The sequence below is a fragment of the Zea mays genome, chromosome 4 (assembly GCF_902167145.1).
Source record: "Zea mays cultivar B73 chromosome 4, Zm-B73-REFERENCE-NAM-5.0, whole genome shotgun sequence".
In the NCBI taxonomy this organism is placed as follows: domain Eukaryota; kingdom Viridiplantae; phylum Streptophyta; class Magnoliopsida; order Poales; family Poaceae; genus Zea; species Zea mays.
In genome coordinates, this window is record NC_050099.1 from 221832858 (window position 1) to 221857235 (window position 24378).

Sequence of the window (24378 nt, forward strand, 5' to 3'; positions counted from 1 at the left end):
GACTTAGTACATTGTTTTAGAGACTAATGTATTGTGTCTAAGTGCTGGAAACAGGAAAAATCGAATTGGAATTGTCTTGGCTCGAGCAGCCAAGACTCTGCTCAGTCTGGGAGCACCGGACTGTCCGGTGGTGCACCGGACAGTGTCCGGTGCGCCAAGCTGGCTCGTGCAAACTGGCTGCTCTCGGGAATTCACCGGCGACGTACGGCTATAATTCACCGGACTGTCCGGTGTGCACCGGACTGTCCGGTGAGCCAACGGTCGGCCGGGCCAACGGTCGGCCGCGCGATCTGCGCGGGACACGTGGCCGAGCCAACGGCTAGAAAGGGGCACCGGACTGTCCGGTGTGCACCGGACATGTCCGGTGCGCCAACGGCTCTAAGGCTGCCAACGGTCGGCTTCGCCGCAGAAGGAAAGAAATCGGGCACCGGACAGTGTCCGGTGCGCCACGCGACAGAAGGCAAGATTTGCCTTCCTGGAATGCTCTCAACGGCTCCTAGCTGCCTTGGGGCTATAAAAGGGACCCCTAGGCGCATGGAGGAGGACACCAAGCATTCTCTAAGCATTCCTAAGCACTAAGACATCGATTCCACGCCTTTGATTCTTTGCGATAGCAATTAGAGCTCTAGTTGAGTTGTGAACTCATTGAGTTGTGTTGTGAGCTCTTGTTGCGACTTGTGTGCGTGGTGTTGTTGTGATTTCTTGTCTTGAGTGTGTTGCTTATCCCTCCCTTACTCTGTGCTTCTTTGTGAACTTCAAGTGTAAGAGCGAGAGGCTCCAAGTTGTGGAGATTCCTCGCAAACGGGATTAAGAAAAGCAAACCAAAACACCGTGGTATTCAAGTGGGTCTTTGGACCGCTTGAGAGGGGTTGATTGCAACCCTCGTCTGTTGGGACGCCACAACGTGGAGTAGGCAAGCGTTGGTCTTGGCCGAACCACGGGATAAACCACTGTGTCATCTCTGTGATTGTTTTCTTGTGGTTATTGTGTTTTGCTAAGACTTCTCTCTAGCCACTTGGCGATTACTGTGCTAACGTCTAACCAAGTTTTGTGGCTTAAGTTTAAAGTTTTATAGGATCACCTATTCACCCCCCCCCCCTCTAGGTACTCTCAGCTTATTATTTAAACTTTTCCATGTCTTGTAATCAGTTAAAGAATTTATGAGATATTAAGGGTGATAATATATTGTAAGGAAAATGGACCCCGGGCCTTTTGGCTAATTGAGTTTTGGTGTTTGATGAACAACACAATCCGTGAACTAATAAGGTTTCTAGTGTTTGTGTTTGTAGTTCACAGGATGCGAAGAGGATTGGACCAAGGCAATGAGGATGCAACACCTCAAATGAAGACATAAAAAGATGCATAGAAGTCCAAGACTCAAGAACAAAAGAAGCCCATAGAAATCAGCAAAGAAACCTGAGAAGAGGGCTGTCAGCCAGCGCCTGGTGGCGCACCGGACAGTGCACAGTACCTGTCCGGTGTGCACCGGACTGTCCGGTGGGACAACCGGACGGTCTGCGCAGAGAGGCCGCGGGTAGGCGCTCTCGGGCTGTAGCACCGGACTGTCCGGTGTGCACCGGACTGTCCGGTGTGCCAACGGGCAGACGGCAACGGTCGAATCCAACGGTCGGATCCAACGGTCGACTGCTACAGACGCCAACGGTCGGCTGACATAGGCGCACCGGACAACTACTGTTCAGTGTCCGGTGGTGCACCGGACTGTCCGGTGCACCCGACGACAGAAAGCTGCTGCTTTCTGTCCAACGGCTAGTTGAGGGTGTGGAGGCTATAAATACCACCCCAACCGGCCATTCTCAGGTGTGAGAGCCCAAGCAACATTCCAATACACATAGTGCATATTTCCAAGTGCTCAAACACCCAAGTGCTTAATAGAATCACTCGGTGATTAGCGTAGGTGCTTTGCGAAGTGCTTAGGTTAGTTAGACCGCTTTAGCGCTTGCTCTAGGTGAATCCTAGTTAGTTGAGTGAGTTTAGATAAACCTCACAACCCCTCGGCTCTTGCGCGAGCCGTTGTAATTGTACCGAGTGGGGCGAGAGTCTTGCGAGACCGTGACAACCGAGTTTGTGTCACGGCCGCCACCGTGTACCGGAGGGAACGAGGCCCGCGGCGTTTCGGCCGGAAGCTCGATAGTGGAGACGGCGGGGAGCGTCCGAGAGGAGCCGGAAGCGGAGCACCACTTGCGCGTGGAGAAGGCCCGCGGCTCTCTACGGAGTTACTCGACCGAGGTGCTTGGCCCTCGCGTGGGCTTCCCTTTGCGTAGGGGCACCAACGAGGATTAGTCGGGACCTTGCGCGGTTCCGGATACCTCGGTAAAAATACCGGCGTCATCCACGAGAGTTTGCTTCTCTACTTAGCTCTTTACATTCCGCATTTATATTAAGCATTTAAGTTTCAATCTTGTTGTCATACTTATTTAGTGTAGATTGAAACTTAGCCTTTGCGGTAGAGATAGCAACACTTAGACAAAACCTAGTTTGCACATTCTAGTTTTGATTCTTGCATAGGTTTTGCTCTAGGGATTTAATTGTGGCCAAGTTTAGTAAAAGTTTTAGAAGTCCTAATTCACCCCCCCTCTTAGGCGTCACCCGTTTCCTTCAATTGGTATCAGAGGCTGGTTTGGCTCATTTGAAACTTTTTAGCTTCACCGCTAAAAGAGCCGACGCTTTTTAGAGGAAGGGATGGATACCCATAGGCCACCACACTTCGACGGCACTAACTTCCCATATTATAGTGCTAGAATGGCTTGTTACCTAGAGGCCGTTGATCTAGGTGTTTGGAGAGTCACTCGTGACGGGATGAAACCCCTCAAGAATCCCGAGAAACCCACCACGAGTGAGGAAAAAGAAATTCATTTAAATGCTAGAGCCAAAAATTGCTTGTATGAATCTCTTAGCATGGATATTTTTAATCAAGTATTTACCTTGAAAACTGCTAATGAGATTTGGCTAAAATTGCATGAGCTCCATGACGGCACATCCAATGTCCGTGAGCAAAAACATTGCCTAGTCTTAAATGAGTACAATTCTTTTGCTATGAAAGATGATGAGCTTGTTAGAGACATGTATTCTCGTTTGAATCTAATAATCAACGAGCTCAACTCTATTGGCATTAATAAGCTAGGTGATGCGGACATTGTGAGGAAGATTATCTCCCTGCTACCACAACAAAGATATGGGAGCATCATCACCATCCTTCACAACATGGAGGACTTGAGCAACATGACCCCGACCATTGTGATTGGGAAAATCGCGGCCTTTGAGATGTCGCGAAAAATGAGTCGGGGAGAGGAGTCAACTTCCTCAAGACCATATGCTTTTGCATGTGATGAAAGGAAGGGCAAAAAGAAGGCTCCCACTCCAAGTTTCTCAAGTGAAGAAGAGGAAGAAGAAGAAAGTGATGATGATGAAGATAATCAACCATGCACATCATCCTCCGAGGACGAAGAAACGATCCGACGCGTCGGAAAGGTAATGGGGATGATCCGCAAGATTAATCTAATGGGTGTGCCCCTGCAGGTCGAGGATCTTCTCTTTAACATTGACAGGAAAAAGCAAAGGAAGAGAGGATGCTTCGCATGTGGGGAGAAGGGCCACTTCAGGGACAACTGTCCAAATATGGCCAAACCCAAAAAGGAGAGGAACAAAGGCAAGGCGCTAACGAGTGTTAGAACGTGGGATGATTCTTCAAGTGAAGATGAACCCCCAAGGACGCGCAGCCACCGGTCCTCATCACGATCATCACGGTCATCACACAAATGCCTTATGGCAAGAGGTAACAAAAGCACTCCATCCTCTAGTGATGAAAGTAGTAGTGATGATGAAGGTGAGGGAAAAGCCTCTCTAGATGAGCTTGCGGGAGCCGTAGAATTTTTCCAGGATGTTTGCACTAAGCAAAAAGCTCAACTTAAAACTTTGAAAAATAAGTTGGTTAGCTCTCAAAATGATTACAAAGGTTTGCTAGAAAAATTTGAAACTTTTGCAAACTTAAATAGTGAGCTATCAACTAAACTTGAGCTATTAGAATCTAGTGCTCCATCCACTGCTACCGATGATAGCCTTATTAAAAAGAATGAAAAACTTAAGGCTAAGTTAGCTAGCTCCCAAGAAGCTATTGAAAATTTGCTAGAGAAAATGGAAATTCTTAGCATACACAATAATGAGCTAACTACTAAGCTAGAAAACATTGGTAGCACCCCAGCAGCATCTTTAGTTGAAATTCCTGAAATTATTAAGAAAGATGCTTCTACTTCCTGCTTTGACTTAATTGATGACTCTAACCCCTGCAACCAAGTTGTTGTTGAGAATATTGTTGTAGAGACATGCTCTGATGAGGTTGCAAAGGAAAATGAACAATTAAAGCAAGAAGTGGCTCGTCTTGGCAAGGCTTTGTATGACAAGAAAGGCAAAGCCAAACAAATCCGACCTCCACAGGATAACACCACTGCGGGAGTGAACAAGCCTGCAGAGGGAGAAACTGTGATTTGTAGGCTATGCCACAAGGAAGGCCACAAGTCTTTCCAATGCAAGGCGATGACCGGGGATAAACAAAGACAAAAGCTCAAGCAAAAGCCATCAAGCAAAATCTCAAACACCTACATCAAAAAGGTGAACAAAAAGGACGCTACACCATATTTGATCAAGAAGAAGAAGAATGGAAAGGTGATAGCAATCAAGGCCAACAAGCAAGCCAACAAAGGAAAGGGGGCCAAACGCATCTGGGTGCCAAAAGAGATAATTTCAACCATGAAAAGCACCAAGAAGGTTTGGATCCCGAAAGGGAAGTGAGTGAACCAAAGGTCATCGGGAAATTTGGAGACTTGGCAAAGTTGGGATGTATATCATGGGATACATCATATTGGATCAAGTTTACTGCCAAGTGTGTTAGTGAAAATTTTGGACCCAAATTTCCCACCCATGACTAAGGTAACTAGTTTTATTGTATTTTCGTTTTTAGATATGCGTATCTATTTATCTTTTATCTAGTTTACCTTTCTTGCCTAGTGATACATTTGTTATGTACTCCTGTTCAAAATCATGCATACTAGGTAAATCATATGGTAGGATTGCTTGTTCTTAATTCATACTCTTAAGCAAACCTACATGGCTTAAAATGTTTATTTAAGCAGGGCACATAGCTTTTATGTCTCTCCATAGTAAATGATGCATCAATTGAAATTTTTTTGATTTCTACAAAGTGTATCATTTAACTAATATGTGCCAAAGTTTGGATTATGGATAATTTGCCCCTCTTGATATCAAATCAAAGTGCATGTCTCCTGCAAGTATTCAAAACTTGTATGCACACCTTTAGGGGGAGGTTACTCTATAATCTAATACTTTGAGACTAACACCTTTTCAAGTCTATTTTATGTTATAGTCTCATTGTAAGGAAAATAAGGTCCCCGGAGAAAGACAACAATCTTCCACTGCAAAATCTCCAAGAACTCTCATGTCTCTCAAGCTCGCCATTGACCTACAATTGGTCTTCAATTGGTATCTTTTGAGACTACATTCAGTACCATTTACATGTCTTCTCCAATATTTGATTAGACTATATTTCATATCATATGCTTCCATGTTGCTAAAAATGCATAAGTGGTTAACTCTCATTCTGTTACCTATGCATAAGGGAAGTTAGTCTTTTCAAATCATGTCTTGCACCTCTAATTTTCACATGCTTTTTCCTAAGTAGAGGATCTTTGTCTGGGGGAGTATTTCTTCATCTCTACAGGGGGAGAAAAACTCTTTCCAAAGGAGAGTACTCATTTAGGGGAAATAATCTTTTGAGGAACTCCTACTCATGGTATCTTTCATGATCTACAAATGGTATCATTCATGGCTTAATTTGATATGCTTCTAGTGATATCATTTGTTGAGGGCAAGATTTTATTTACTTCCTACATGCTTTTAATGCCTTCCTTTTCGGTGGTTGATGCCAAAGGGGGAGAAGTTTAGGGGCCAAAGCAATGAAAACTATATCAAACACCAAACACCACCAATTTAAAATTTTATATCTACAAATGACTTTTCAAGTGGTTTTGGTTATTTGGTCCAAAAATAGGAAGTAAGTGAATTATGGAGTTAGGGGGAGGCTTAAATCCATAATGTCACATTGTGGGGACAATCATGCATTCTAGCAAGTAGATTGCACTTTTTAATTCAAATACTTGTATTATTTACTTGCTTTGGTTGTGTTGTCATCAATCACCAAAAAGGGGGAGATTGTAAGGAAAATGGACCCCGGGCCTTTTGGCTAATTGAGTTTTGGTGTTTGATGAACAACACAATCCGTGAACTAATAAGGTTTCTAGTGTTTGTGTTTGTAGTTCACAGGATGCGAAGAGGATTGGACCAAGGCAATGAGGATGCAACACCTCAAATGAAGACATAAAAAGATGCATAGAAGTCCAAGACTCAAGAACAAAAGAAGCCCATAGAAATCAGCAAAGAAACCTGAGAAGAGGGCTGTCAGCCAGCGCCTGGTGGCGCACCGGACAGTGCACAGTACCTGTCCGGTGTGCACCGGACTGTCCGGTGGGACAACCGGACGGTCTGCGCAGAGAGGCCGCGGGTAGGCGCTCTCGGGCTGTAGCACCGGACTGTCCGGTGTGCACCGGACTGTCCGGTGTGCCAACGGGCAGACGGCAACGGTCGAATCCAACGGTCGGATCCAACGGTCGACTGCTACAGACGCCAACGGTCGGCTGACATAGGCGCACCGGACAACTACTGTTCAGTGTCCGGTGGTGCACCGGACTGTCCGGTGCACCCGACGACAGAAAGCTGCTGCTTTCTGTCCAACGGCTAGTTGAGGGTGTGGAGGCTATAAATACCACCCCAACCGGCCATTCTCAGGTGTGAGAGCCCAAGCAACATTCCAATACACATAGTGCATATTTCCAAGTGCTCAAACACCCAAGTGCTTAATAGAATCACTCGGTGATTAGCGTAGGTGCTTTGCGAAGTGCTTAGGTTAGTTAGACCGCTTTAGCGCTTGCTCTAGGTGAATCCTAGTTAGTTGAGTGAGTTTAGATAAACCTCACAACCCCTCGGCTCTTGCGCGAGCCGTTGTAATTGTACCGAGTGGGGCGAGAGTCTTGCGAGACCGTGACAACCGAGTTTGTGTCACGGCCGCCACCGTGTACCGGAGGGAACGAGGCCCGCGGCGTTTCGGCCGGAAGCTCGATAGTGGAGACGGCGGGGAGCGTCCGAGAGGAGCCGGAAGCGGAGCACCACTTGCGCGTGGAGAAGGCCCGCGGCTCTCTACGGAGTTACTCGACCGAGGTGCTTGGCCCTCGCGTGGGCTTCCCTTTGCGTAGGGGCACCAACGAGGATTAGTCGGGACCTTGCGCGGTTCCGGATACCTCGGTAAAAATACCGGCGTCATCCACGAGAGTTTGCTTCTCTACTTAGCTCTTTACATTCCGCATTTATATTAAGCATTTAAGTTTCAATCTTGTTGTCATACTTATTTAGTGTAGATTGAAACTTAGCCTTTGCGGTAGAGATAGCAACACTTAGACAAAACCTAGTTTGCACATTCTAGTTTTGATTCTTGCATAGGTTTTGCTCTAGGGATTTAATTGTGGCCAAGTTTAGTAAAAGTTTTAGAAGTCCTAATTCACCCCCCCTCTTAGGCGTCACCCGTTTCCTTCATATATGTAGTGTTTGTTTTTATGAATCAGTATACACTAACATTTTGTTGAATATTTTGTATAGCGTTGCAACGCACGGGCACCAAACTAGTAACTTCATAAATTCATAACTCGATAATCGTAACTCCGAATTTAGTGATTCGTTTTCCTACGATCTCGTTACAACACGTAGATTATTATTATGTATTATGTATTCATGTTTGGTGTATATTAATTTATCCCTTGTACCATGTCTGTTTGTATTGCTTCGAGTAGACGAGCCAGTGGCCGAGGATTCCGGTTTTTAGCAGGTAGAAGTTGCTGAGCAGGAGCTCATTGAAGGCAAGTTGTGCCCTTGACCACTTTTACTTACCCAATAATGTTCTCTATAATCATTTTATCATGCATAGGCTTAATTTTGATGGGACCTAATAGGCCACCCTAGTCTTGTTATCTTTACACCTTGTTTACCCCTAAACTTTTGGGTAGTCTTTGCTATTGATGTATGTGGTTTTGGGTGTTGAGATAACTATTACACATGATCATTCTTTATTATTGTTCTATTTCTATTCATGATAAGACTACTATGTTAATTGGAACATCGAGCTTAACTTGAGAAACACGTGCCACCACAAGGGTGGAATGGGATGCCCTTGGCTGACTAACTAGGAAAGCTAGTGGAGGACTACCTTACCCGATAGGGGCAAGGGAAGTAGGGGAGTAGGCGTGTAGGGAGGTTCCCGGGTTGATTTTGCTACGATGGTGGTCAGACGGGGGATTCCTGCATTGCTCTTCTTAGAACTGTAGCAGGTTTTCTGAAGCTAGTGGAACTTTGTAAAGGCCTCGTAGTGGATCCCTAGCCATTCACCTCGGCTGTGTCTAAGGGCCTTGCAAACCAAGGACACACGGGATAGACGACTTGTGGGTACAGGGTATGACCTATGTAGAGTGTAAAACTAGTATACTAGTCATGCTCATGATCATTAGCAGCTTAGGACTCTCGCATGATTAAATTATGGAATCAAATTCAATTTGTCATTTCCATCGCATTGGGATTTATTATTAATTTTGATATATTATCATTCTAGTTTGGTATTTACTTACATTTAGTAACTGCTAATAAAATTTGACCAATTTATTAAAAGCAATGCTCAGATTTAACCCCTATTATTGATCAACCTTATACTTCACATGAACTCCCACCTTTGGTGAGTTCATGCACATTATTCCCCACAACTTGTTGAGCTATGATCTTTTGTTTGCTCACACTTGCGATTTATAAACCCCCCCCCCCCCCCCACACACACACACACATGAGAAGAACAGGTGGTCCAGGAGAAGCCGTACAATGAGGAGTACGAGTTGATCTAGGTGGCTCTCCCAGTCAGCTTTATGGCGCCAAGGATGGACGTTTACCTTGCTTTATTTTTATCATTTATTTTTGTAAGACTTCTGCTATGTAATAATGACATTTATGATATTTGTGACATTTATCTCTATACACTTTGTCATTATATGTGTTGTTCTTCTTTGGCGCACATATGAGACGCACCCGGCTTTATCCCTTAAATCCGGGTGTGACAGAAGTGGTATCAGAGGAAATGTTGAGTGTAGGACGAAACCTAGATAGAACTGGACAAAACCCTTACCTACTTACCTTACTCTGATTCTTTCTATACTTATCTTGTTCTTGTCTCACCTTCTACTGTTCTACTCTGATTACTCTTACCTTTTCTATGCTAAGACATGGAGGATTTCACACCTTGGAATCCTACATTTATGACCCTCTAAAGAGATAGGAGACCTAAGACAAAATTAAAATTATTTCCTCTATTTGAAGCAATTAGATGTTTGTTCTGATTTGCTTTTTTGACTGATTGAAATAGTATAGCAGGGCATTCTAGCATGTACCACCATAAGGTAAATAATATAAGTAGGTGACACACTAATCTACTTAGCTAATAAAACCCCCAAAAGATCATGTCTCACAATTACTCTTCTTGCCTACAATTCTTTCTTACCATGTGTTTCTAACCAGATGGTCAATACCAGGAAGGGATGTGGAATTGATCTACCAGCCAACCCACACAACCGAAGGGTGCTTAGACAACAACAATCAGAAATGGATCCTCTGAATCCTCCACCGACTGGGACTGATCCAGTGGTTGCAGCTCAGATGCAGATGCTGCAACAGATGGCGAATACGATGACGGATATGCATGCGTAGATGCGGCAAGAACGTCAAGAGATGCACCAGGAGAGGCAAGAGATGAGTGAGGAGATGCGTCAAGAGCGAATGGTGCGACAGCAGCAAGCACCAATGCCTCCACCACCACCACCAGTTCCACCCCGTGACAAGCACCGGGAGTTCAAGAGCCACAAGCCACCGACGTTCGCCAGCTCTCCAGATCCTCTACACGATGATGATTGGCTAAAGTCAATGGAGAAGATGTTGAATATAGCCCGATGCTCTGACCGGGAGAAGGTTCTTTATGCTTTTGTTCGTCTTACTAGTACTGCTGCTGATTGGTGGGATTCTTACACCGCTGCCCATGATGCTGATGATACTATTACCTGGGCAGAGTTCACTACACAGTTCAGAAACTACCACATTCCTGCTGGACTGGTGAAGATAAAGAAGAAGGAATTTATGTCACTGAAGCAGGGGAGTATGTCAATCAGCGAGTACCGCGGCAGATTTATACAACTATCAAGATATGCACCAGATGAAGTGACTGAGGATGAAAGGAAGCAGGAACATTTTATAGAGGGACTTAATGGACCACTGCAGTATGCACTGGTGGCTCATACATTTCCGTCGTTCCAGAGGCTTCTTGATAAGGCCCTAGCTATTGAACACAAGCGTGTTCAGCTAGGGGGATATGAAGAGGAAGGCGATAACCCAGGGTCAGGGGAGCAGTAGCATTCGTCCTCGCTATGTTCTGCCCTAGGGTACACAGGCTTGTGCTGGAGGAGGTCAGCGCCCAGCTCAGTTTGCGCCATAGGGGACTCCACATACTCCACATACTCGTTTGGCGGCCCCCACTGGCACCCCGACGAGATTCACAGGACATAGTGCAGGCACCATATGCTACACGTGTGGTCAGGTTGGGCATTATGCCAATATATGCCCGCAGAGGATTGCTAGTACCCCCGTCCAAAACAAGCAGCAGACTCCAGGTTCTGGCAAGGGATTCAACATTGTCAGGGTTAATCAAGTCAGTGTTGATGCTACCGCAGACGGAGCTGACATCGGGATTGTTATGTTTTATATTAATTCAATTCCTGCAGCAATACTATTTGATTCTGGTGCTACACATTCATTTATTTTTGCTCGATATGCCAACACAAATGAGTTACCACTACAAAATATGCAAAAGCCACTAGTAGTAATTACCCCTAAAGGGCATGTCGAAGCAAATTATATGACCAACAGATTAACCTTGACAATTATGGAAAGAGAATTATGGGCTACCCCTATAGTATTAGAAGAAAGCAGTATAGACCTAATCCTTGGTATGTCATGGTTAAAGAAGGCTAAAGCAGTTATACATTGTGCTAGGGGAACTGTAGAACTCACCAGCTCTAAAGGAGAAAGATTTGAAGTTGAGATTACCATAACTGCCTCTACTAGACCTGTCGTATTTCTAGTTGATGGGAAGTTTGCAGGCAGCAACATCCGTGTGGTTAGAGATTTCCCTGATGTCTTTCCAGAGGAGTTAACTGGGATGCCACCAGATAGGGAGATTGAGTTTGTCATTGATCTCTTACCTGGAACCGCTTCTATTTCAAAACCTCCATACAGGATGTCAGTAGAAGAATTAAAAGAACTTAAGAAACAGTTAGCAGAGTTACAGGAGGCTGGGTACATTCGTTCGAGTTCCTCACCTTGGGGAGCACCAGTTCTGTTTGTATAGGATAAGGATGGATCACAAAGGATGTGTGTAGATTATAGATCACTTAATGATGTTACTATTAAAAACAAGTATCCTTTACCTCGCATTGAAGATTAATTTGATCAGATGAGAGGTGCTAGAGTATTCTCGAAGATTGATCTCAGATCGGGGTATCATCAAATGAAGATTAGGCTATCTAATATTCCCAAGACGACTTTCTCTACCCGATATGGTCTATATGAATTCACAGTCATGTCGTTTGGACTAACTAATGCACCAGCCTACTTCATGAATCTGATGAATAAGGTGTTCATGGAGTATCTCGATAGATTCATCGTGGTATTCATCGACAATATTCTTATTTATTCCAAGGATGATAGTGATCATGAGGAACATCTGCGGATGGTGCTACAGAAGCTACGGGATAATCAGCTCTATGCCAAGTTCAGCAAGTGTGAGTTCTGGATTGACAAAGTGCCATTCCTAGGACACATCATCTCTAATGGTGGAGTATCAGTGGATCCTGCAAAAGTGAGGGAGATAGTGGCATGGAAGATACCAAGCACGGTTACTGAGATATGGAGTTTCTTGGGACTTGAAGGCTACTGCCGGTGATTTATTGAAGGGTTCTCCAAGATTGCTAAGCCTATGACCTTAGTGCTAGAGAAGGGAAAGCAGTTTAAATGAACCTAGGAATGCCAAGATAGATTCAATCAACTGAAGTTAAGATTGATGTCACCCCAGTGTTGATTATGTCGGATCTGGAAAAGGGATTTGATATATATTGTGATGTGTGTGGCCAGGGCTTGGGATGTGTCCTTATGCAAGAAGGACATGTTATCGCCTACACGTCATGTTAGTTGCAGAAACATGAGTTGAACTACCACACTCATGACTTAGAACTGGCAGCCGTAGTGTATGCGCTCAAGATATGGAGACATTATATAATGGGAACTAAGTGCCAAGTCTACACCGACCACAAGAGCTTGAAATAGATCTTCACTCAGAAAGATCTCAACCTTAGGCAATGTTGTTGGTTGGAGCTCATCAAAGACTATGACATGGAAATTCATTATCATCCGGGCAAGGCGAATCTGGTTGTGGATGCCTTAAGTCGAAAGGAGCATGTCCATGCAGCTATTGTTGCCCAGTTACCCAATAAGCTAGTAGAGGATTTTTGAAGACTCAACCTAGGAATAGTTGCACACACTGAAGGGATAACTATTGGAGTGGAACCTACCTTGGAGCAGGAAATACGCAAGGGTCAGATCGGTGATGCTAAAATTCAAGAGATAAAAGATCTGATTACTGAAGGTAGAGGTCCAGAATTTACAAAGGATGAGCAAGGCACAATATGGTTCAATAACTGGATATGTGTTCCTGAGATTGGCAGCCTCCGTGAGACTATACTGAAGGAAGCCCATGACTCTGATTACTCTATTCATCCTGGTAGCACCAAGATGTATCAGGATCTGAAGCAAAAGTACTAGTGGTATGGGCTGAAAAGAGATGTGGCTGCACACGTGGTTGTGTGTGATGTATGTCAAAGAGTCAAAGCTGAACATCAAAGACCAGCTGGACTGCTACACCCATTAAAGGTACCCAAATGGAAATGGGAAGAAATTGGTATGGATTTCATTACTAGGTTACCTCACACCTCGAAGGGCTACGATTCTATATGGGTGATCGTGGACAGATTGACCAAAGTGGCTCGCTTCATTCCGGTCAAGGTTACTTATAAAGGTTCTTAGTTGGCAGAGTTATATATGGCTCGAATTGTGTGTTTACACGGGGTACCGAAGAAGATCGTTTCTGATAGAGCATCACAGTTTACCTCAAGATTTTGGAAAAGCTTTCATGAGAACATGGATACAAAGTTGAACTTCAGTTCGGCCTATCATCCTCAAACTGATGGCCAAACTGAGAGAACTAACCAAGTACTAGAGGATATGTTGAGAGCTTGTGCCCTTAAGCAGGGAGGCAGTTGGGACAAGAGTCTACCATATGCTGAGTTCTCTTATAATAATAGTTACTAGGCTAGTCTAAAGATGTCACCATTTGAAGCTTTATATGGTAGAAAGTGCAGGACTCCTCTATATTGGGATCAGACTGGTGAAAGGCAGTTCTTTGGGCCTAAGGTTATTCAAGAGGCAGAAGAACAAGTTCGCATAATCCGGGAGAACTTGAGGGTAGCACAAACTCGACAGAAGAGCTATGCTGATAACCGAAGAAGACCACTGGAATTCAAAGACGGTGATCACGTGTACCTCAAGGTGTCACTAATTCATGGAATGAGGAAATTAAAAGTCAAAGACAAATTACCCCCTCGCTTTATTGGACCCTTCAGAATCTTTAGGCGGGTTGGGGAGATGGCATACCAACTTGAGCTACCAGATCAACTATCTGATGTACACGATGTATTCCATGTGCCTCAACTTAAGAACTATCTCCGTGTCCCTGAGGAACAGTTACCAATGGAAGAACTCAGTGTTTAGAGTGATCTGACTTACACGGAGTATCCTATCAAGATCAATGACACTTTGACTCGGGTTACAAGAAATAAGATGATAAAGATGTGCAAAGTGCAATGGAGTCATCACGGTGAAGATGAGGCTACTTGGGAAAGAGAAGAAGAGCTTCGAATAGAATTTCCCCAACTATTCCCTAGTCCTTCCTAATCTCGAGGACGAGATTCTTTTAAGGGGGTAGGATTTGTAATACCCAAGTTGTAAAGAATAAGAAAGGAGATAATTTCCTTATATGATTTGCCTCTACCTACTATCACATGTGAACACCCACATCTAAAAGTAAATAATTAACAAATGACACATTATTAATTTGTGCATCATGTTGGCTTTTATTTGTGTGTGCATTTTATAATAATGGTAATTTTATTATTGGAAATAAAATAGTATCAAAATGGGGATTTAAGTCCTAAATTGGAGAATTGGAAAAGGAAAATAACAAAGAAAAGGGGAGAAAGAAAATCCTATATAAATAAAAATAAAATATATAAATAAATATTATTTATGCTAGGATTTGGATTTATGCAATTGGCCAAAGTGTGAAACCCACAATCAAAGTTGAATTCAAATTTGAAATCAAAAATTAGAAAGGGAAAGAAAGAAAAGAAAGAAGAATATAAAGAAAAGAAAAAACAATGACCTAATTGGGCCCGGATCCCTAATTCGGCCCATTCACTGTGCGCCCCGCGCAACCCAGATGCGTGCGTCGACGCCAACAGGTGGGCCCTGCCCGTCAGTCCCACAGTCGCTCGTGTGACCTGTTCTCCACTGGTGTGTGGGCCTGGCGCGTCAGACGGACTCACGCACGTAACTGTTGGCCGCTGCGGAGCGGGACCCACGGGTCGGCAAGTCCTCTATGAATGGCGTGTGTGTTACTCTGCGGGTGGGACCACGCTTGCAGTGACTCCCTCTGTGCGTCTAGGTCGCACTGTAGATATTCTCCAATGGATCCCCGCAACACGCGGCCTCCGTGCGATCGTGCCCTGGTCTCTTGCCTCGCGCCCATAAATTAACCAAGCCGCAGTGCTCGCTTCCCCGTTTGCCAACCGTGGAATCCGACAAAGTCGTCGCCGTCGACCCCCCTCCGCCGTGAACCGAGTGAACGTCGGGTGTGAGCGCCGCCGCACCCATAATTGGTCCACGGTGTCGTTTGACTCCCCGGCTATGGGCTGGGCGCATCGGTTGCGAGTGCAGGATCTGGACAAGAAGACTCTGCAGGCGGTGGACTGGTGGATCTGTGTGAATTGCTCGCCGACGGCAACGCTCCTACGCGAATCGGTCCCTCGTTAGGATCAGATGCACCCTCCAACCTATATTCTGCTACGCCACCGCAATTAGCCTCGCAATTCCCCACCCTTCGTTTTGTACTAGAAATCGCGTAGTGGTGAACTTGGGTGGCCCGTGCAGTGCGTGCGGCGGCGAAGCTCCTCCGTGCGGATGTCGCGACGCCGCCCTGATAGCTCCGGCATCGTCACTGTGTGGGGATAGGTTGGCTGCCGTTGGATCTTGGTCCAACGTGCGAGATTAGGTCAAACATAACGATTCGGCGGGGCGATTGGGGGACCGTTGATCTACGATCGGATGGTCGGGAGCCTTGATCGGGATTCGAAAGTTAATAACCATTAGATCAACATCTTGGGGCTCTGGTTACATACCGATCCATTGTGACGATGATTTAATCAGGACCGTTCATTTGGTATCATGCAGCTCTTGGTGTTGGGCACCCCTTCGCGGTTGTAACTTTGTGTAAGAGACCCCACGAAAGATAGAAATCAACCTGCAGTTCTCGCGGCTGTGGTCTGAGTCTTGGGATTCTTTCGCGATAGCCCCTGGGCTCTCTATTTATTATGCTCGCAGTCCAGGGTATCGGTAAATCAGAGAAAAAGAATTAGGAATTGACTTTTGAATATAAAAATAATTTTAGAACTTATATAAATCATAGAAAATTCATATTTAATCCTTTTTTATCCATTCTAGTGGCATTAATTTTGTATTAATATTGTTCATCACTTAGTAAATTTGTTTAGTCATGAAACTTGGATTAACATTGTTCACTTGAATTATTCTATAACAAGCACTTAATAACTTCAGAAATTCATAACTCGATAACCGTAACTCCGAATTTAGTGATTCTTTTTCCTACGATCTCGTTACAACACGTAGATTATTATTATGTATTATGTATTCATGTTTGGTATGATGTTAATTTATCCCTTGTACCATGTCTGTTTGTATTGCTTCGAGTAGACGAGCCAGTGGCCGAGGTTTCCGGTGTTCAGCATGTAGAAGTTGTTGAGCAGGAGCTCATTGAAGGCAAGTTGTGCCCTTGACCACTTTTATTTACCCAATAATGTTGTCTATAATCATTTTATCATGCATAGGCTTAATTTTGATGGGACCCCATATACCACCCTAGTCTGGTTATCTTTACACCTTGTTTACGCCTAAACTTTTGGGTAGTCTTTGCTATTGCTATATATGGTTTTGGGTGTTGAGATAACTATTACACATGATCATTCTTTATTATTGTTCTATTTCTGTTCATGATAAGACTACTATGTTAATTGGAACATCGAGCTTAACTTGAGAAACACGTGCCACCACAAGGGTGGAATGGGACACCCTTGGCTAACTAACTAGGAAAGCTAGTGAGGACTACCTTACCCGATAGGGGCAAGGGAAGTAGGGGAGTAGGCATGTAGGGAGGTTTTCGGGTTGATTTTGCTGTGATGACGGTTAGACGGGGGATTCCTACATTACTCTTCCGAGAAACTGTAGCAGGTTTTCTGAAGCTAGTGGAACTTTGTAAAGGCCTCATAGTTGATCCCTAGCCATTCACCTCGGTAGTATCTAAGGGCCTTGCAAACCCAGGCAACACGAGATACACGACTTGTGAGTACAGGGTACAACCTCTGCAGACTGTAAAACTGGTATACTAGTCATGCTCGCGGTCATGAGCAGCTCAGGACTCTCGCATGATTAAATTATGGAATCAAATTCAATTTGTCGTTTGCATCGCATTGGGATTTATTATTAATTTTGATCTATTATCATTCTAGTTTGATACTTACTTACATTTAGTAATTGCTAATAAAATTTGACTAATTTATTAAAAGCAATGCTCAGCTTTAACCCCTATTATTGATCAGTCTTACACTTCACATGAACTCCCACCTTTGGTGAGTTCATGCACATTATTCCCCATAACTTGTTGAACTATGATCTTTTGTGAACTCACACTTGCGATATATAAACCCCCTCTCCCCACAGGAGAAGAATAGGTGGTCCAGGAGAAGTCGTACAATGAGGAGTACGAGTTGATCTAGGCGGCGTCTCCCAGTCAACTTTATGGCGCCAAGGATGGACGTTTAGTTCGCTTTATTATTATCATTTATTTTTGTAAGACTTCCACTATGTAATAATGACATTTATGATATTTGTGACATTTATCTCTATACTCTTTGTCATTATATGTGTTGTTCTTCTTTGGCGCACATATGAGACGCACCCGGCTTTATCCCTTAAATCCGGGTGTGACACCCATGAATGTGTATGGGTATACAGACATGGGAATAATGAAAAGTGTAATGTACTTATAACGATGCATCTACCCTAGGTAAGAAGGTAAGGTACCACAATGGGCTGCCTTATGGGTAAAGTGTGGCAACTTCGCCTATGTTTGGTCGGGCGCTTAATTGTGACGACAACCTCCATATAGAAATATATGGAGTATAAATTGCGATGAAATGTGTGAATCTTGCATCATGGGGGACTGGGTTGTGATAGAATTTTCTGCAGGTACACTAACTCCGAACCCGTATGTTTAGCTGACGACTAGCAACATAATAAGAGAGACGTAGGTATGCCACCGATATAGAATGCTATTGCCATATTAGGATGGCAAAATCTGTGTGGATGAATAAGACGAACATGCATCCTGATTATTGCGTCATGTTTGTCACATGTGCACCCAAAAAGCTTCTCTCACCTTTATTCTAATAACTAGTGGCTTGTGCGCACCGCGCACGTAGGATCATGTTTGTTTGTTTTGTAATTTTGCAATGTTTTGATTCAATTCGTAATTCAGATACAATGCAAATAAAAGGAGCATTGTATTTTTTAGATGCATGTGGAAGCTAATATCATTTGCATGTCACATAAATAATGTTCAGTTTCGTAGCCTCCAGGCAACATTTTCTAAACCAAATTCATTTGTAAACACAAAAATGAAACATGGAAACATGAATACAATTTGATTCAACAGTATAATTTGATCTGTTGATTGAATAGTATAATGTTGATGTACTATAATTGTGATGATGCGAGGAACCGTCCAATTAACTCGAACTATCAACCACTTGTTGGGCTCAACTTCACCTAATTAACTTGGCCATCCATAGAAAAACACTACTCTATGTGTGTTCTAGCACTCACATAATAATTATCACAGTCATGTAGCATCACATAGTCATAGTACATGTCTAAATGCATAAAAAAATTAAGTTTACATAATACAAACAACATAATTCCAGATAGCATTGTAAGTCCCTCTCTTCCAAAATAAATCCATATCTAAGATCAAGGGAACAACTTAATGCAACTGCAAACTTATATTGCTATCCCATAAAAAGAATCTGGCATCCAACACAGTAATAGTGATAGCATGCTCGACAATAATTATTGGAGTAACATTGCATAAATAACAGAAGAAATGCACAGTAACACAACAAATGTGTGGCTAGTAATTTCAGAGTAGAGAAGGAACGACAACATAATGGCGCAATACATGTGTGGCTAGGAATGAGCAAAGACGGTAAACAAAGCTTGATCAAGCAAAACTGTGACATTGACTACTACAGAAAGGTCTAGCACTACTACTTTGGCAGCAATGCGCCTGGATTTCCTAATTCAAACTGGCATCATTGACTGACTGCAAAAAGGCTTTCAAAAGCTTTACATGCTAAAAAAATGTCCAAGTTTATCAGCCTCCAATCTATTCCACCTTTAAATATGCAGTAGATCTAATTAGAGTACCAGATGAAAGAAGTGTAGAGCCTTGACCTGACCTAGAACATGCTCATGATGGAGATGAAATCCATCATCTTTACTTTTTTTAGGAAGATCAAGTGCGTCCACTCAAGGAAGGGTCTGTCCTACTATCTCCGGCAAGAGACACACACTGACACTGGTATCATTGTGTGTATGCCATAAATCTGAATTCATTATAAACACAAAAAATGAAAATGGAACCATGAGTACAATTTGATTCAACAGTATAATTTTATACTCCCAAACACCTACAAAATACTAAAACTTAGTGGCACACCCGCTGATGTATAAAGTGTCCCCATCTTTGTCTTAGTTTCCTTATTGTACTTTGGTAATTTGAGAATACTTTGTTGTGCCTTGATGTCAAATGTTTTGCCTTGTAGCACGATGAATTTGTTGGTGTATTGTATCAAAAAATTAAATTTTGTGTGCATATTTGAGGTGGTCTGCCTTCATTTTGATGATAATGATTGTCCTCCAGTACAACTTGTCATATCATTCTGTCACAGTGCCTACTCATGATTGAAGGATGATATAGAAAATGTGGTGGTTGCTCATTAAAAAAATCCGGTAAGGCAAAGACATGATTTATGATCTCGAGTCTTCTATTTCTAAAGGTAAGGTTACCTTGCATTGTGTTGGAACTTGCGCTCTGCAGCAAGAAGGCCAACAAGGGTGAACAGTGGTGAAAACAGGGTTACGTGCACGGGGGCAATAGCTCTGTTAATCTAGCCTCTCACGGGCACTGTGCGGGGGTATTTATAGGTATCTGAGTGCCCAGCATCTTGTGTTAAGGACGCATGTGCCCTCAGACACCTATTTTATCCCCAGAATATTCCCATAAAGCAGGGTTACAAGCTGTAATTACAAGTATTCCTTTACAAGTTAGGCCCGTAATACAGAGGCGGCCACGCGGGGCCCGTTACAATGGGCCCGATCACTCGTGGGCCTTGGGACTGAACGAGGACGCGCCGTGGGAGGACGTCGCCGCAGGCCTTCGTCAAAGAGCCGAGTCCTGCGAAGGGTGTCCCTGCCCGCTTTGTCTCTGTCGGAACAGCGGCTGCAGCGAAGGCCTCGAGCGAAGGGTGGCGTCTATGCCTTCGCCCCAACATTTGCCCTCCGAGGGACCAGTTCGACAAAGTCACCTGGTGCCGAAGACGTCGCTAGATGGCGGAGACGCTGCCCTCGCTCGAAGTGGTTCCGCGGGGGTTTTTGATGTGACCGTTGATGGACGGCGTACTGTTGGATTGTGGGCTTCCCGAAGCGTCGCGGCCTGTCGGATTGCGGGTTTCCCGAAGAGCCGCGCCCTGCCTATAAAAGGGGGCGGGGGCCGGCGCTGTTTTGAACTTTGCCTTCCGCGCTCCATAAAACCCTAGCCGCCCGCCGTCTTTCTGCTCCTCTTCCTCCGCTGCTTCTTTTGCTCGCCGGCGTTCTGGCTCGTGTGAAGCAAACCGCCCGCCGCCGCCGACGGTACGTAGCAATGCCATCTTCTTCTTCTTCCGCCGACGCCACGCCGCCGGCCGCCGCCTCGTCTGAGGAGACGTTGAGTAGCGTGATGGTGGAGGAGTTGCGCGCCGGTGACTCTGTTGAATTTGGAGTGTCACGGATGACGTCTGCCCGCATTGAAGATATGCAGCGGTTGGGCTATTTTGGCGGCGGAGTCGCTCGTGCTCCGGGGACGGAGGAAGTCCCCGAGACGGAGGGCGAGTTGGTTGTTTTCGAGGCGTTCTTCGTCGCCGGACTCCGCTTGCCTGCGCACCGGTTTGTTGGCGAGGTCCTGCGTAGATTCAGCGTTCAAATACATCAGTTGACACCGAACGCCATAGTGGCGCTGGCGAAGTATGTCTGGGCGACGACTTCGTACGGCGGACAGCCGTCAGTTGAAGTTTTTGCGAAGAATTATTGTTTGCATTGGCAGAAAAGGGTGGTTGAGGGCGGAGTTGCCCAGTTCGGGTCATGCACGTTCACGCCGAAGACCGGCAAGACCACAATGCCAGTAGTGGAGTTGGTCCCGTGCGCCCGCAACAAGTGGGGCAATTGGAATGAATTTTGGTTTTATGTTGCTGAGGCCACTGTCGAAGGCCATGCAGGACTCCCCGTGTCTGAAATGTGCTCTCACTATTACTCTGCGTATCCGCCTTTTGAAGTGGCAGAAGAGGATGCAGACGAAGGGGCCCTTCGGAGCGCCGCCGGTCAGAGTAGCGGCCGTGATTTAGTTGAAGAGTTCGTGGCGTACGGGGTTTGGCCCTTGGCGCACGGCTGGGCGCTGGGCGAAGTATGCCCTCGCCAGATGCCCTTTCACGGAGGAAGGGTGGTGCGAAGTCCTGCCTTCGCGCTGAATTTGCGGAATCGTGACCCGGCCGCCTTTGTGCGTGATGCTGAGGACTTGGCGGTGCGGCTCGTGGGGCGTTACGTGCCGAGGACGGAAGGCCAGTGCAGCTTTGACATCCGCGGGTCAAATGAACGTTTGAACAGGGTCTTCGAATTAAATCAACTGCCGTACGACGGCTACCATGGTCAAGACGAAGCGGACCGCCGTGGGAAGAAACCGGCGGTGGAGACTGGAGGCGACCCTGCGCTGGTGGCCGCCGCCTCCTCGAAAAAGAGGAAATTAGGTACTGCGATGGGAAGACTTGGGGTGTCCGATAGTTTTGCTAGAGAGTTAATGAGGACGTGCGCGGCCCCGGGGGAAAGGATGTCTTCGGTGGAGCTCCGGGAGTCTTCGGCTCGGATGCTGAGGGTTACCGGGGGTTGTTGGCCTAAAGACATTCCTATCCCCTGCGCGGCTGAGGAGGACTGTTTTACATCTCGTATGGTTCATCGGTGGAGAGTTTTTCCTTATGGGCGAAATATCGGTCATGTTGTGTGGGCAATGATGGACAAGGATCGCCAAGGTGCGGCGCGAAAACGCCAGGCGACCGTGAGGGTTCACGAAGCCCGGCCGAAAAGGCAGCGGGGAACGGCGAAGGCTGAGGCCTCCGGCGGAGGCAAGCCGCCGCTGCCGGCGAAGGTGGGCGCCTCCGCTCCTGGCAAGGCGCCGGAGGCGACGGTGGGCGCCGGAGGCCCCAAGCTGTCGAAGGTGGTGTCGTCCGTCAGCGGAGTGGCGGAGGCTGCGAAGGCGGCCCGATCGTTACCGCCGCCTGGCAAACGCGTTGCCGACTTCGGCACCGAGATTAATGTGGAGGATTATCTTGGGGGTAAGTCTATATAAATATATATATACATTTTTTTTATTTGTTGACGCGTTGCAGGGTCGGACGAGGGCCCGCTTGCTCTAGTTGTGCCTGGCGCGGCGATCGCGACGGCTGCGCCAGCGCCGAAGGCGGGGGGAGAGACCCTTGGCGCTGGAGGCGAGGTGTCTGCCCTCGCGCTGGTCAGAGACGAGGCGGGCGTGGCGACCCGCCGGCTGAAGGGAGCGACGGAGGCGCTGAGTCAGGTCCGCCGAGCTATACATTTTTTTTTTACACAACGGCCTTACGTGTGTTCTGCAGGTGGCTGACTTCACCAGCCGCACTACGTCGGGGGCCCTTACGGCAGCGTTGTCTGCCGAGGTCGAGAGACTTCGGACGCAACATGCGGACGCTGTCCGTGAGAAGTCGGCCTCCGACAGCAAGTACCGCAAACTGGCGGAGAAGGTGGCCGCCCTTGAGAAGGAGAAGGCTGACCTCCGGCGCCAGCTGGCGGGGGAGAGGAGGGAGGCCAACGAAGCCATCGCCAAAGAGCAGGCTGAAAGGGAATTAGGCTTACACCTAGTTCCTATATAATTTTGGTGGTTGAATTGCCCAACACAAATCTTTGGACTAACTTGTTTGCCCAAGTGTATAGATGATACAGGTGTAAAAGGTTCACACTCAGCCAATAAAAAGACCAAGTTTTGGATTCAACAAAGGAGCAAAGGGGCAACCGAAGGCACCCCTGGTCTGGCGCACCGGACTGTCCGGTGTGCCACCAGACATGTCCGGTGCACCAGGGGGACTCAGACTCAAACTCGCCACCTTCGGGAATTTCCAGAGGCGACTCCGCTATAATTCACCGGACTGTCCGGTGCGCCAAGGGAGGTCAGCCTCAGGAACTCGCCAGCTTCGGGAAACTCCAACGGCTAGTCCGCTATAATTCACCGGACTGTCCGGTGTGCACCGGACTGTCCGGTGCAACTCCGGAGCAACGGCTACCTCCGCGCCAACGGCTCTCTGCCGCGCATTTAATGCGCGCTCTGCGCGCGCAGATGGCAGGCGCGCCCACTCCGGCACACCGGACAAGGAACAGTAGATGTCCGGTGTGCACCGGACACCCAGGCGGGCCCACAAGTCAGAAGCTTCAACGGTCGAATCCAACGGCAGTGATGACGTGGCAGGGGGCACCGGACTGTCCGGTGTGCACCGGACTATCCGGTGCGCCATCGAACAGACAGAACTCCCAACGGCCACATTTGGTGGTTGGGGCTATAAATACCCCAACCACCCCACCATTCATTGCATCCAAGTTTTCCACTTCCCAACTACTACAAGAGCTCTAGCATTCAATTCTAGACACACACCCAAGAGATCAAATCCTCTCCAATTCCACTCAAGCCTTTAGTGACTAGCGAGAGAGATTTGCCGTGTTCTTTTGAGCTCTTGCGCTTGGATCGCTTTCTTTCTTTCTCACTTGCTCTTGTGATCAAAACTCAATTGTAACCAAGGCAAGAGGCACCAATTGTGTGGTGGCCCTTGCGGGGAAGTTTTGTTCCCGTTTTGATTGAGAAGAAGAAAAGCTCACTCGATCCGTGGATCGTTTGAGAGAGGGAAGGGTTGAAAGAGACCCGGCCTTTGTGGCCTCCTCAACGGGGAGTAGGTTTGCAAGAACCGAACCTCGGTAAAACAAATCTCCGTGTCTCACTTGCCTATTCACTTGGGATTTGTTTTGCGCCCTCTCTTGCGGACTCGTTTCCTTATTACTAACGCTAACCCGGCTTGTAGTTGTGTTTATATTTGTAAATTTCAGTTTCGCCCTATTCACCCCCCCTCTAGGCGACTTTCAATTGGTATCGGAGCCCGGTGCTTCATTAGAGCCTAACCGCTCGAAGTGATGTCGGGAGATCACGCCAAGAAGGAGATGGAGACCGGCGAAAAGCCCACTACAAGCCAAGGGAGCACTTCATCGGAAGAGTCCCGCACCAAGAGGAGGGAGAAGAAGAAGATCTCCTCCAACAAAGGGAAGGAGAAGAAATCTTCTTCTCACCACAAAGAGAAGAAGGAAAAATCTTCTTCCCAC